Raw genomic sequence first — 12346 nt, forward strand, 5'->3', positions numbered from 1 at the left:
GTGTTCAAATTAACAAAATCAGAAATGAAAAGGGAGACATAACTACAGATTCAGAGGAAATTCAAAAAATCATCAGATCTTACTATAAAAGCCTATATTCAACAAAACTTGAAAATCTACAGGAAATGGACAATTTCCTAGACAAATACCAGGTACCGAAGTTAAATCAGGAACAGATAAACCAGTTAAACAACCCCATAACTCCTAAGGAAATAGAAGCAGTCAATAAAGGTCTCCCAACCAAAAAGAGCCCAGGTCCAGACGGGTTTAGTGCAGAATTCTATCAAACCTTCATAGAAGACCTCATACCAATATTATCCAAACTATTCCACAAAATTGAAACAGATGGAGCACTACCGAATTCCTTCTACGAAGCCACAATTACTCTTATACCTAAATGACACAAAGACACAACAAAGAAAGAGAACTTCAGACCAATTTCCCTTATGAATATCGACGCAAAAATACTCAATAAAATTCTGGCAAACCGAATTCAAGAGCACATCAAAACAATCATCCACCATGATCAAGTAGGCTTCATCCCAGGCATGCAGGGATGGTTTAATATACGGAAAACCATCAACGTGATCCATTATATAAACAAACTGAAAGAACAGAACCACATGATCATTTCATTAGATGCTGAGAAAGCATTTGACAAAATTCAACACCCCTTCATGATAAAAGTCCTGGAAAGAATAGGAATTCAAGGCCCATACCTAAACATAGTAAAAGCCATATACAGCAAACCAGTTGCTAACATTAAACTAAATGGAGAGAAACTTGAAGCAATCCCACTAAAATCAGGGACTAGACAAGGCTGCCCACTCTCTCCCTACTTATTCAATATAGTTCTTGAAGTTCTAGCCAGAGCAATCAGACAACAAAAGGAGATCAAAGGGATACAGATCGGAAAAGAAGAGGTCAAAATATCACTATTTGCAGATGACATGATAGTATATTTAAGTGATCCCAAAAGTTCCACCAGAGAACTACTAAAGCTGATAAACAACTTCAGCAAAGTGGCTGGGTATAAAATTAACTCAAATAAATCAGTTGCCTTCCTCTATACAAAAGAGAAACAAGCCGAGAAAGAAATTAGGGAAACGACACCCTTCATAATAGACCCAAATAATATAAAGTACCTCGGTGTGACTTTAACCAAGCAAGTAAAAGATCTGTACAATAAGAACTTCAAGACACTGAGGAAAGAAATTGAAGAAGACCTCAGAAGATGGAAAGATCTCCCATGCTCATGGATTGGCAGGATTAATATAGTAAAAATGGCCATTTTACCAAAAGCAATCTACAGATTCAATGCAATCCCCATCAAAATACCAATCCAATTCTTCAAAGAGTTAGACAGAACAATTTGCAAATTCATCTGGAATAACAAAAAACCCAGGATAGCTAAAGCTATCCTCAACAATAAAAGGACTTCAGGGGGAATCACTATCCCTGAACTCAAGCAGTATTACAGAGCAATAGTGATAAAAACTGCATGGTATTGGTACAGAGACAGACAGATAGACCAATGGAATAGAATTGAAGACCCAGAAATGAACCCACACACCTATGGTCACTTGATTTTTGACAAAGGATCCAAAACCATCCAATTGAAAAAAGATAGCATTTTCAGCAAATGGTGCTGGTTCAACTGGAGGGCAACATGTAGAAGAATGCAGATCGATCCATGCTTATCACCCTGTACAAAGCTTAAGTCCAAGTGGATCAAGGACCTCCACATCAAACCAGACACACTCAAACTAATAGAAGAAAAACTAGGGAAGCATCTGGAACACATGGGCACTGGAAAAAATTTCCTGAACCAAACACCAATGGCTTATGTTCTAAGATCAAGAATCGACAAATGGGATCTCATAAAACTGCAAAGCTTCTGTAAGGCAAAGGACACTGTGGTTAGGACAAAACGGCAACCAACAGATTGGGAAAAGATCTTTACCAATCCTACAACAGATAGAGGCCTTATATCCAAAATATACAAAGAACTGAAGAAGTTAGACCGCAGGGAAACAAATAACCCTATTAAAAAATGGGGTTCAGAGCTAAACAAAGAATTCACAGCTGAGGAATGCCGAATGGCCGAGAAACACCTAAAGAAATGTTCAACATCTTTAGTCATAAGGGAAATGCAAATCAAAACAACCCTGAGATTTCACCTCACACCAGTGCGATTGGCTAAGATCAAAAACACAGGTGACAGCAGATGCTGGCGAGGATGTGGAGAAAGAGGAACACTCCTCCATTGTTGGTGTGATTGCAGACTGGTAAAACCATTCTGGAAATCAGTCTGAAGGTTCCTCAGAAAATTGGACATTGAACTGCCTGAGGATCCAGCTATACTTCTCTTGAGCATATATCCAAAAGATGCCCCAACATATAAAAAAGACACGTGCTCCACTATGTTCATCGCAGCCTTATTTATAATAGCCAGAAGCTGGAAAGAACCCAGATGCCCTTCAACAGAGGAATGGATACAGAAAATGTGGTACATCTACACAATGGAATATTACTCAGCTATCAAAAACAACGAGTTTATGAAATTCCTAGGCAAGTGGTTGGGACTGGAAAATATCATCCTGAGTGAGCTAACCCTATCACAGAAAGACATACATGGTATGCACTCATTGATAAGTGGCTATTAGCCCAAATGCTTGAATTACCCTAGATCCCTAGAACAAACGAAACTCAAGACGGATGATCAAAATGTCAATGCTTCACTCCTTCTTTAAATGAGGAAAAAGAATAGCCTTGGCAGGGAAGGGAGTGGCAAAGATTAAAACAGAGACTGAAGGAACACCCATTCAGAGCCTGCCCCACATGTGGCCCATACATATACAGCCACCCAATTAGACAAGATGGATGAAGCAAAGAAGTGCAGACCGACAGGAGCCGGATGTAGATCGCTCCTGAGAGACACAGCCAGAATACAGCAAATACAGAGGCGAATGCCAGCAGCAAACCACTGAACTGAGAATAGGTCCCCCGTTGAAGGAATCAGAGAAAGAACTGGAAGAGCTTGAAGGGTCTCGAGACCCCAAAAGTACAACAATGTCTAGCAACCAGAGCTTCCAGGGACTAAGCCACTACCTAAAGACTATACATGGACTGACCCTGGACTCTGACCCCATAGGTAGCAATGAATATCCTAGTAAGAGCACCAGTGGAAGGGGAAGCCCTGGGTCCTGCTAAGACTGAACCCCCAGTGAACTAGACTATGGGGGGAGGGCGGCAATGGGGGGAGGGTTGGGAGGGGAACACCCATAAGGAAGGGGAGGGGGGAGGGGGATGTTTGCCCGGAAACCGTGAAAGGGAATAACACTTGAAATGTATATAAGAAATACTCAAGTTAATAAAAAAAAGATGTTTATGAATCAAATCATTGACTGATTTTCAATTACTAAGTTTTAGAAATAATATAAACAAAAACATTATGCTAGATTTGATAATATATGCCTATTAGATTTTTATTTATATCATCTTCATGTAAAACATTGTATAAATATAGTTACATATTCTGCAACTATTTTCAATTCATATAAATAGACATTTTGTGTTTTACAAACAAGCAGTATTAAGAAGCATTTTAACATCTTAAATTATTGCAGCTAATGTCTTTTTTACCCCAGTATTATCTTGGGATATAAATGTGCATGCTTAATACTTAACCTAATTAATGACTTTAGTTCCTCCTCCTCAAATACTTGATATTATAGCCTGATAGGAAGCATGTCATTATTCAAAGGCCATATTATCTTTAACTAGGAAATGTTGCTGACAATTAAATATTAAAGCAGATTATTAAAACATATGTCTTTTATCAAAAAGTTGAACATCCTGTGGGAGATTCACAAAGAATATGAGTGATTTTAATATATTTTCTAAATGAAATATTTGTAGTTAGAATCACTATTTGTTGCTTTACTCATTTATTAAGTTAAATCTACTTTGGCAATTTTTATTTAAAAAGATAGATATTAATGTAAGAGAGTTTTTATTTTCTTTGCCAGCTTGCCCCTGCCTTGCTAACGAGTCCATTCCTTCACTGACATTAGAACCTGTTTGGTCTGAATTCAGTATTTATTGAAGACCTCCTGAAACACCAGCCTTGTACAATGATCAACTTCTGGATTCCTGAACTTTCCATTAATAACCTGCCATTGTTATATAATTGGACCATCACCTGCACGTGACATATATATATATACACATATATGTATATGTATATGTATATATTTGATACTCTAGAAAATCCCGACTAATACAGAGCACTTAAATAATTTGTTTTTCACACTCTCCATTCTCCTTAACTATCTGTAATATATAAAGCAACCCCCCCAAAGAAATCTCCACTTGGAATATGATAATGAATTATATTGTGAAACTATTTTACTTTTAGTTTTATTGTGACATTAAAATATCTCTGACTACATTTCTGTCTATACCACCTCCAATCTTATTGTCAAGTCATAGAAACTGAAATTAGTGACTATGTGGTTTATTACTGTTTATATAATTCTTAGAGTAAACACAAAAACCCTATAATTTTATAGCTATATTTTACTTTGTTATTTTAAAAATAGTTTTTAAAATTAATTAAAAATTTTCCCTATGTCAGTATGTAACAATAATAATTACTTTCAAAATATTCTAACAATAGTTTCTATTTGTAGTCCTTATGTTTAATTGGATATTTCTGCATATTAAGAGGTGATTTGTGATATTACCATGAGAATAATTCAATTTCAGTAATTGTTTACTAAATGTAGTTTAAATATTAACAGTACTTGGAAATAATTATTACTTTTCTTAGTGTGATTGTAAATTCTATGAAAAAAACTGTGAAGAACTCTCTATTATAAATTATCAGTGGGAATTCTACCTGTCCCATAAACCAGTGGGCTTCACACAACATTTACTGCTATTCACTTGGAGGAGCTACATGCAATCTTCAGATGAAGTCTTTGTACTATCCCTTTTGGGAGTATATGTGATACCAAAAAATACTGAAAGATGTGTCTATAGGGTCCAAATGAGAAACTGATATATGGTTATCAGGACTAGATCACAATGTTTTCAGCTGAGACAACTGTGTCACTGTCATTCACAAAAAAACCCACTGTGGCCACCCCTGGAAGTGAAGAATATTCCTACTCAATTACAGGAGTTTTATCCCATCTTTAAATTAACTCAAACTCTTCATTTAAAAATTGTATCCATAAAATTACACTTTGAAAGTGTGTGACAATGGCTTTAAATACATGACTCAAAATTTAAAAAAATCCGTGGGAATATAATAAGGTCATATGATCTTATCATCTAAATACCTAATTTCTTATGAGAAAATGACTATTAATGAAGCCTATCATTTCTAAGACTATAAGCAGTAAATGAAAACACATGGATGGAAAGAGAGAGCAAGAGGGAGATGGAGAGGGAGAGAGAGAGTGAGGAAAGGAAAGGAGTAAAAAGAAACAATTCAAAGAAAAAATTATGCAAAAAGAGAAGGGGCAGGTAACACTTTGAATTCAGGGTCACATTATTTCTAGCAATAAATTTTTTCATCTTATGGCCTAGTTCATTTTGACCCTGAACCAAAATGTCTTCCATGAAACCTCGTTATCTTTAGGGTCATTGACAGTAATAAACACTTTTATAAAATGAACACTATGATCTGCAGGATTAACTATTTAAATTTTTCTTCATTTCTAAATTCCTCCTATTTTTAAAATAAGGCCTAACAGATGCAGTGCTGCAAAGACAGGTTCTCCAAATAGGAATATGCAAAATGCTTTGTCTGAAATAGGAATTCAGAAACTCTGAGGAAATCCATCATTAGTGAGAATTATAAATGCTTGTACTGGCGGATTTTATTTTGTTTTATTATTTTGATTTTTTCATAGCTGCTGGTCATTTGTGGTATGGTCAGGAACACTTCTAGAAAATTTCACTATATAATGTAAGGAAGATGTTATCGAAGTAATAACAGCTTACAAATACTTACTTAAGGAATTAGAGACTCATATAACCCCTACAGTAGATAGTCACTGCATCAATAGTTCTGTGCCCATTCCAACCTGTGGCTTTATTCCACGAAAGGGATCTCACATGCTCAAGGTATCTGCCTGCTGAGAACATGTATTGTGTGTGTTTGTGTGTGTGTGTGTGTGTGTGTGTGTGTGTGTGTGTGTGTGTTAGTTCATAGGAACTCTCTGGTATCAACAGACATTGCTGGAACTTGAGGTATGAAGCTTCTGAGGTGCCCAAGGAAACCTAGGTGTCCCTCACTTCTTAGTCCTGTGTCAATGCCTTAGAACTGAGGAAATCTAATGTTGTGGATACTCTGCGGGTACATTCAGAAGTCACTCTCCTGGAAAAATTGATGTCTTTTTTATCTCACTAACTTATGCAAGACTCCTTTGGCAAATTGAGACTCCATGGCTCTATTTTCTTCAACTATTAAAATTTGAGTCAAAAAATTATGCTTCAGGAGCACAATCACTGTAGTGTTATTCTCACTAAAATTCTAATGGGAAAATGTATTAGATCCTTTATTAACTTTAATAGATGTGATCAGCCTGTTGAGGCAACCACTACCATGATTCCTGGAATAAAAATTAGAGCAAATCCCATCATAATCTATGATTAAAATCATATTGATATATTAATTCTTTCTGTTCATAATTAAAGAAATGTACATGGAATACCCAACAGTATTTATTACATTTTCTATCTTTCAGTGTAGTGTCTGAATGCATACGAAAGAGGCTTCAATGTTCATTTGATTTCAGATAGGTGAGCAACATATTGATTCATATCAAAACTTGGGTTGATACTATTGTTTGCCAAACTCTGAGTCATGTCTGATGCAACATAATATACTGCCACTAGGGTTATGTCATCAGTCTCGGTATAAACTAATCAGAAATGTACAGTGATATCTGACATTCAAAATACCATGGGCTTCAAATATGGATGGCATCTCCTTCTTTAGTCCAGGACCTGTGTATAAGTTCTCTATGTCACAAATTAAGTTAGGATAACTAAAGAGAAGGAAATAAGCTATCTTTCCACCTGGTTACACACATATGCTGTAAGAACTGAAACATGCCTGACCATCAGTTTTTTACCCAAATGAGAAGTGACTCCTCTAACCTTTGTAAATTACCCTCTCAAACTACTACTGTGTCATCAAATCCTCAGAGCAAGAGACATGGTCCCTGCTTTCTTTCCTCTCAGCACAAAACAGAATCACTTTCGCTGAGAAACAGTTAAGCATCTTCAGTATTATTTGATATCCCAAATTTCCTCTCCTGTCATGCATGTTCTCATATGAGTGGCTTAACTTCATACAATTAACATCAAAAAGAGCTAATATTTTCATACTCAAAAAAGGAAAAAAGAATTAAACCTAAAAATGATTTTTCTTTGATAGAATAGTTCATTAAAAGAGAGGGCAATTTAGAAAAAGGAATACAATATTGGTTTAGTACAATATTGCTTTTACCTGGATAAACCAATACGGGATAAAAATGAATGCCTAATGGGTCAACTTCATTGGGGTAGTAGGCAACCATGAAATAAATATATTGTCTATTAATCATATTTTATGTTTTATTCTTTGATTCTAACAGATTCCAAGAGGCAATGTTTCCCTGAATCCCCAACATTCAAAGGCACATAGATTTAGTAACATACACAGAGGACTTTGGGGAAGCTTATCTGTATGTTTACCTAAAGGTATGAGCCAACAAACTGTATGAGATGTTCTTGAATAAAAATAATCTTAAGATCATGTTCATGAAAAGCAAATCCAAATACTGAATGGAACGAAAATGTCATCCTGTGTGAGGTAACTCAGACCCAAAAGGACATGCATGGTATGTTCTCACTAGTAAGTGGATATTAGCCAAAAGAAGTACGGAATACACAAGATACGGTTCACAGAACTCAGAAAGGTCAACAAACTGAAGTGCGCAAGTGAGGATACCTCAGTTCCACTTGGAAGGGAGAAGAAAGCAATCACAAGGAGGGAGGGAGGGAGAGGGGAGAGAAGGAGGGAGCCCTAGGTGAAAGGCCCTACAGTGAGGAGAGGGAACTTGAATTTACCACCAGCAGAAAGACAGGTCATAAAGTGAGGTATGGGGTTGCTATCCCACAGCCAAAGCTGCAACCCACAATCTTCCTGTCTGAAGAAATTCAGGGATGAAATGGAGAAGAGCCTGAGGAAAAAAAAGGTCAAGTGACAGGCCCAAAGTAGGGTCCAGCTCAAGGGGAGGTCCTAAGAACTGACAGCATTACTGAAGCTATGGGGCTATCATAAAAAAGGACCTCACCATGACTGCTCTCAAAAAACCCAACAAGCAGCTGAAAGAGTCAGATGCAGATATATGCACCCAACCAATGAGCAGAAGCTGCTGACCCCTCTGGTTGAATTTGAGAAAAGCTGGAGGAAGCTAAAGAGGAAAGCAACCCTATAGGAAGACCAGCAGTCTCAATTAACCTGGACCCCTGAAATCTCTTAGATACTGATACACCAAACAGGCAGCATACACCAGCTGAGATGAGGCCTCCAGCACATGAACAACAAAGGACTCCCATATCTGGGTTCAGTCAGAGAAGATGCACCTAATCCTCAAGAGACTGGAGGACACAGGATGTTTAGAAGTCTGGTGGGGTGGGTGAGGTAGGGACATCCTTGTGGAGACAGGGATTGGGGAAGTGGGGCAGGTTGGGAGGAGGAAAGGGATGTAGAACCCTCAGGAGGTAGACCAGGAGGGGAATAAAATCTGGAGTGTAAAAATAAATTAATTTAAAAAAATTTTGAAAACCAGTAAAATTTGAAAACAATAGGAAATTCATGATCAACAATATCCTTGGTGTCTCATTGAGATATAAAATCTTTGCAGATCTTTTCTGATATGGAATATTTTAACTTTTCCCACCAAACCAGTAAGATAACTAAATGATAATGTTTATGCATACAACATTTGGGGTACAAGATTTAATATTTTAGGAAAAGATCAAAATTCCAAAATTAATATGCAGTGATGCCTTTCTAAATTGTTTTTTTCTTTTAACTTTCTTTTTGTCATTTTTAATTTAATTTTTTTAAATTATTTTATTTATTTACATTCCAAAGGTTGCTCCCCTTCCAGGTCCCAAACCAAGAGTTATTTACCCCATCCCCTTTACCACCTTTTCCTCTGAGAGGGTGCTCCCACGACCACCCCCTCTTTCATCTCCCCACCCCCACCTCACCCCTTCCCCACATCCTCCTTCCCTGGGCAACAAGTCTATGCAAGATTAGTCTCATCCTTACCCACTTAGGCCAGACAAGACAGTCCTCTGCTACATATATGCCTCAGGTCACAGACCAGCCTACATATGCTCTATGGTTGGTGGCTTAGTCCCTGGGAACTTCCAGGGTTCTGGGTTAGTTGATATTGTTGGTTTTCCTGATTGGCATCCCATTTAGCTTTTTCAATTTTTCCACTAACTCTTCCATAAAGGTCCCCTACCTCAGTCCAATAATACATTAAGAGTCATCAAAACACATACAAAAATAATGAAATATATTTTTGAAAAAGATTTTAGTTTTTATAATATATAGAATATTTAAGAATTTCTTTTGGCACTTATTTTAATAGGAATATGTTTCAGTTAATTAGTGGATACAAATGATTTCTATTTCTGTTTTAATCAAAGTGCTCATTACTCTTTTATCAAAACTATGGATTTTATCACTACCATTATAACAGTAATGTTTACAAAATCCCTTAGAAATACTGGCTAAGGCTATAAGCTATCAATTTGGAAAAGAACCTTCCAACATTTAAGCATATAAATATAATTCAAGAAGAGAGAGCAAAATAAAAAATCAGTCTTAAGGCTGGGCACAGAGAACTTACATGATACTGAAATAAGAGAAGTTCTTATGAGATATGAACAACACTTTCAGTTAAATGTATTACTCACTAAATTATTTCACTCTCATAAAAGATAAAGCTTCTAAAATATATTTTGAAAATGATTTATATGATTTACAAGATTTGCAACTATATGGTGATAGATGCATTCAGTATAAAACCATATATAAAATAATATCTCTTTTAACCATGCACCTTATAACTCAGTTTAATTTTAATTCATTGGTAGTGTGATGATTCTACGAATGTTAAATTCAGAATTAAGCCATATATCATATTACAGATGTAAAATGGTATTTCCACAATAAATCATAGTTTATATGTAGATTTATTTCCTGACAAATGGAGTGCCTACATTATTATGCATAATTTCTATATTGTCTGCAATTTTATTATTAAATTTTAACTTAGTATAATTCTACTTTATGGTTAGAATAAAATATAATTCTGTCATACCATGGGAAAAATTAAACCTCTGATATCATTTATGGTGTGTTTCAGAATGCATTGAATTACATAGTCATATGAAATCACAGTTCTATCTATATTCATATTACAGTATAGACTTTTTTGTTTATATCAATTTTCTATTAAAAACCAGATAGTACCATTCCTAGTTACATTTTTAGTACTGATTTCAAAGGAGTATTTTTATTTTTTATGGTACACAGACTCAAAAAGCGATAGTCAATGTTCCTTGAACAAATTGTACCTTTTTATATTAACTGAGTTTTATATGATGCACAATTAGCATAAAATTAGTTAACTGCATCATAGAGCTCCGGCTTAGCCTCTGTTCCCTAAGAATAAGCAGAAATATAACTGAGCTCTCATGAGCTGATACATTAAAGTTATCTACTTCAGACTTTAAGGTTCTGTAGTTTTGAAAATAAGTTAAAAGCAACCTAAATAATTTAGCAGTGGACATGTTTTCTATAAAATCATTTCTGTCTACAATTCTGAGTTCCCAGCACATCTTTTCAGCATTAGGGTAATACTGACAACTTTTGTTCAGCATGGAATTATTTATTGCTTTGCTTTTGAGGACAACACTTCTATCCCATCTTACTGCCTTCCCACTGTTGTAAGCCATTTCCATCACCAAAGGGATGGGAGGTCTTATAGAAAATTTGTGCTGTTGTGCTTTTCTGCTTCTGGATAAGACAACTTCAAGGTTCAAAGCGTATACCAACTCTAAACCAAAAAATTAGACAATTATTCTGAACAATAACCACAGCTTTGTCTGTGGACGCCACCCTGCCACCTTCTGTAGCTTAGGGCAGACTTTGGTATGGGGTATTTTATCTTCTGCTACAGAGAAAGGCCATGAAGATTTGTCTTAATTAGAAGATTCCCTTGGTTACCTACAAACTTTGGCTGTACTAGCAGGATGATTAGGTGTTTATTTTCTCAAAAAATTCTGTCCAATTCTTCTTTTGCCCCTTCTCCCTCTCAAGTATATGATTTCTCCTTCTATAATACTTACTGAAGAGAGAGAGAGAGAGAGAGAGAGAGAGAGAGAGAGAGAGAGAGGAGATTAGCCTGTAATTATGTAAGGAGAATCCAAGTAGACCAGAGCAATCATAAGTCCTGGTACAATAGGTACCATGAGGTCCCCCTCACGAGGCAGCGGTTTTAGAAATGGAATGGAAAGCAACCTGACATACAACTCAGTGATATAATTGGCATCTGAGAGGATGCCAGTGGTGGGTGGATTAGAAAATATCAGGAAATTATATTGTTATCAGAGACTTCAGAAGGGATATAATTCTACCAAGAATTTGATCAGAATTGTTAAAGAGTAAGCGAGTTAATTAAAGCAAAAGATAGGTATTGGGTAGGCTATATCCAAAACACAGCTGTTTGGCTGGTCAAGAACTTAAGACGAGATAGTCCATAGACCTAATAAAAAACAAAATAATATAAAACAAACAAACAAAACAAGTAGTGAAAATAAAATATGACTCCTAATGATATTCCACTACCCTCATAGTTCAGGGCTTCTCCAACTATTATAAGAGATGCATCTTCCTACAGCAAATGGGACCAGATACAGAGACCCACAGCCAGACATTATTCAGAGAGTGAGAGACCTTGGAATACTAAGCACTAAATGGGATATCTCTATCAAATCCCTCCCCTAAGGACTCAGTGAACTCCATGAAGCAGAAAGAATCTCAAAGATCCAGAGGGGATAGAGGACACCAAGAAACAGAACTAATTAAATCAATATGAGCAAAGCTCATTTATACCCACAGAGACTTATGCAGCATGATATATATATATCATATATTACATATATATTACACGTATATATGACACATATATATTACACATATATATATATTACATACATAAATAAATATATATATGGATATAATTCTACCAAGAATTTG

At 36.0% G+C, this 12346-nt stretch overlaps 1 protein-coding gene across 4 annotated transcripts in view; it reads left to right on the top strand.

The window, feature by feature from the left end:
- Positions 1-12346, top strand: part of Tgap1l12 (GTPase activating protein testicular GAP1 like 12) — a 697215-nt gene that overhangs the window by 530547 nt on the left and 154322 nt on the right. For all 4 annotated transcript variants that reach the window (XR_005500942.2, XM_063282873.1, XM_039103653.2 and 1 more), the window contains exons 30-31: positions 6762-6816; positions 7656-7761. The gene's annotated coding sequence lies outside the window, so the exon portion shown is untranslated. The remainder of the gene's footprint in view (positions 1-6761; positions 6817-7655; positions 7762-12346) is intronic.

Source organism: Rattus norvegicus, chromosome 2 (genome assembly GCF_036323735.1).
Source record: "Rattus norvegicus strain BN/NHsdMcwi chromosome 2, GRCr8, whole genome shotgun sequence".
Classification (NCBI taxonomy): domain Eukaryota; kingdom Metazoa; phylum Chordata; class Mammalia; order Rodentia; family Muridae; genus Rattus; species Rattus norvegicus.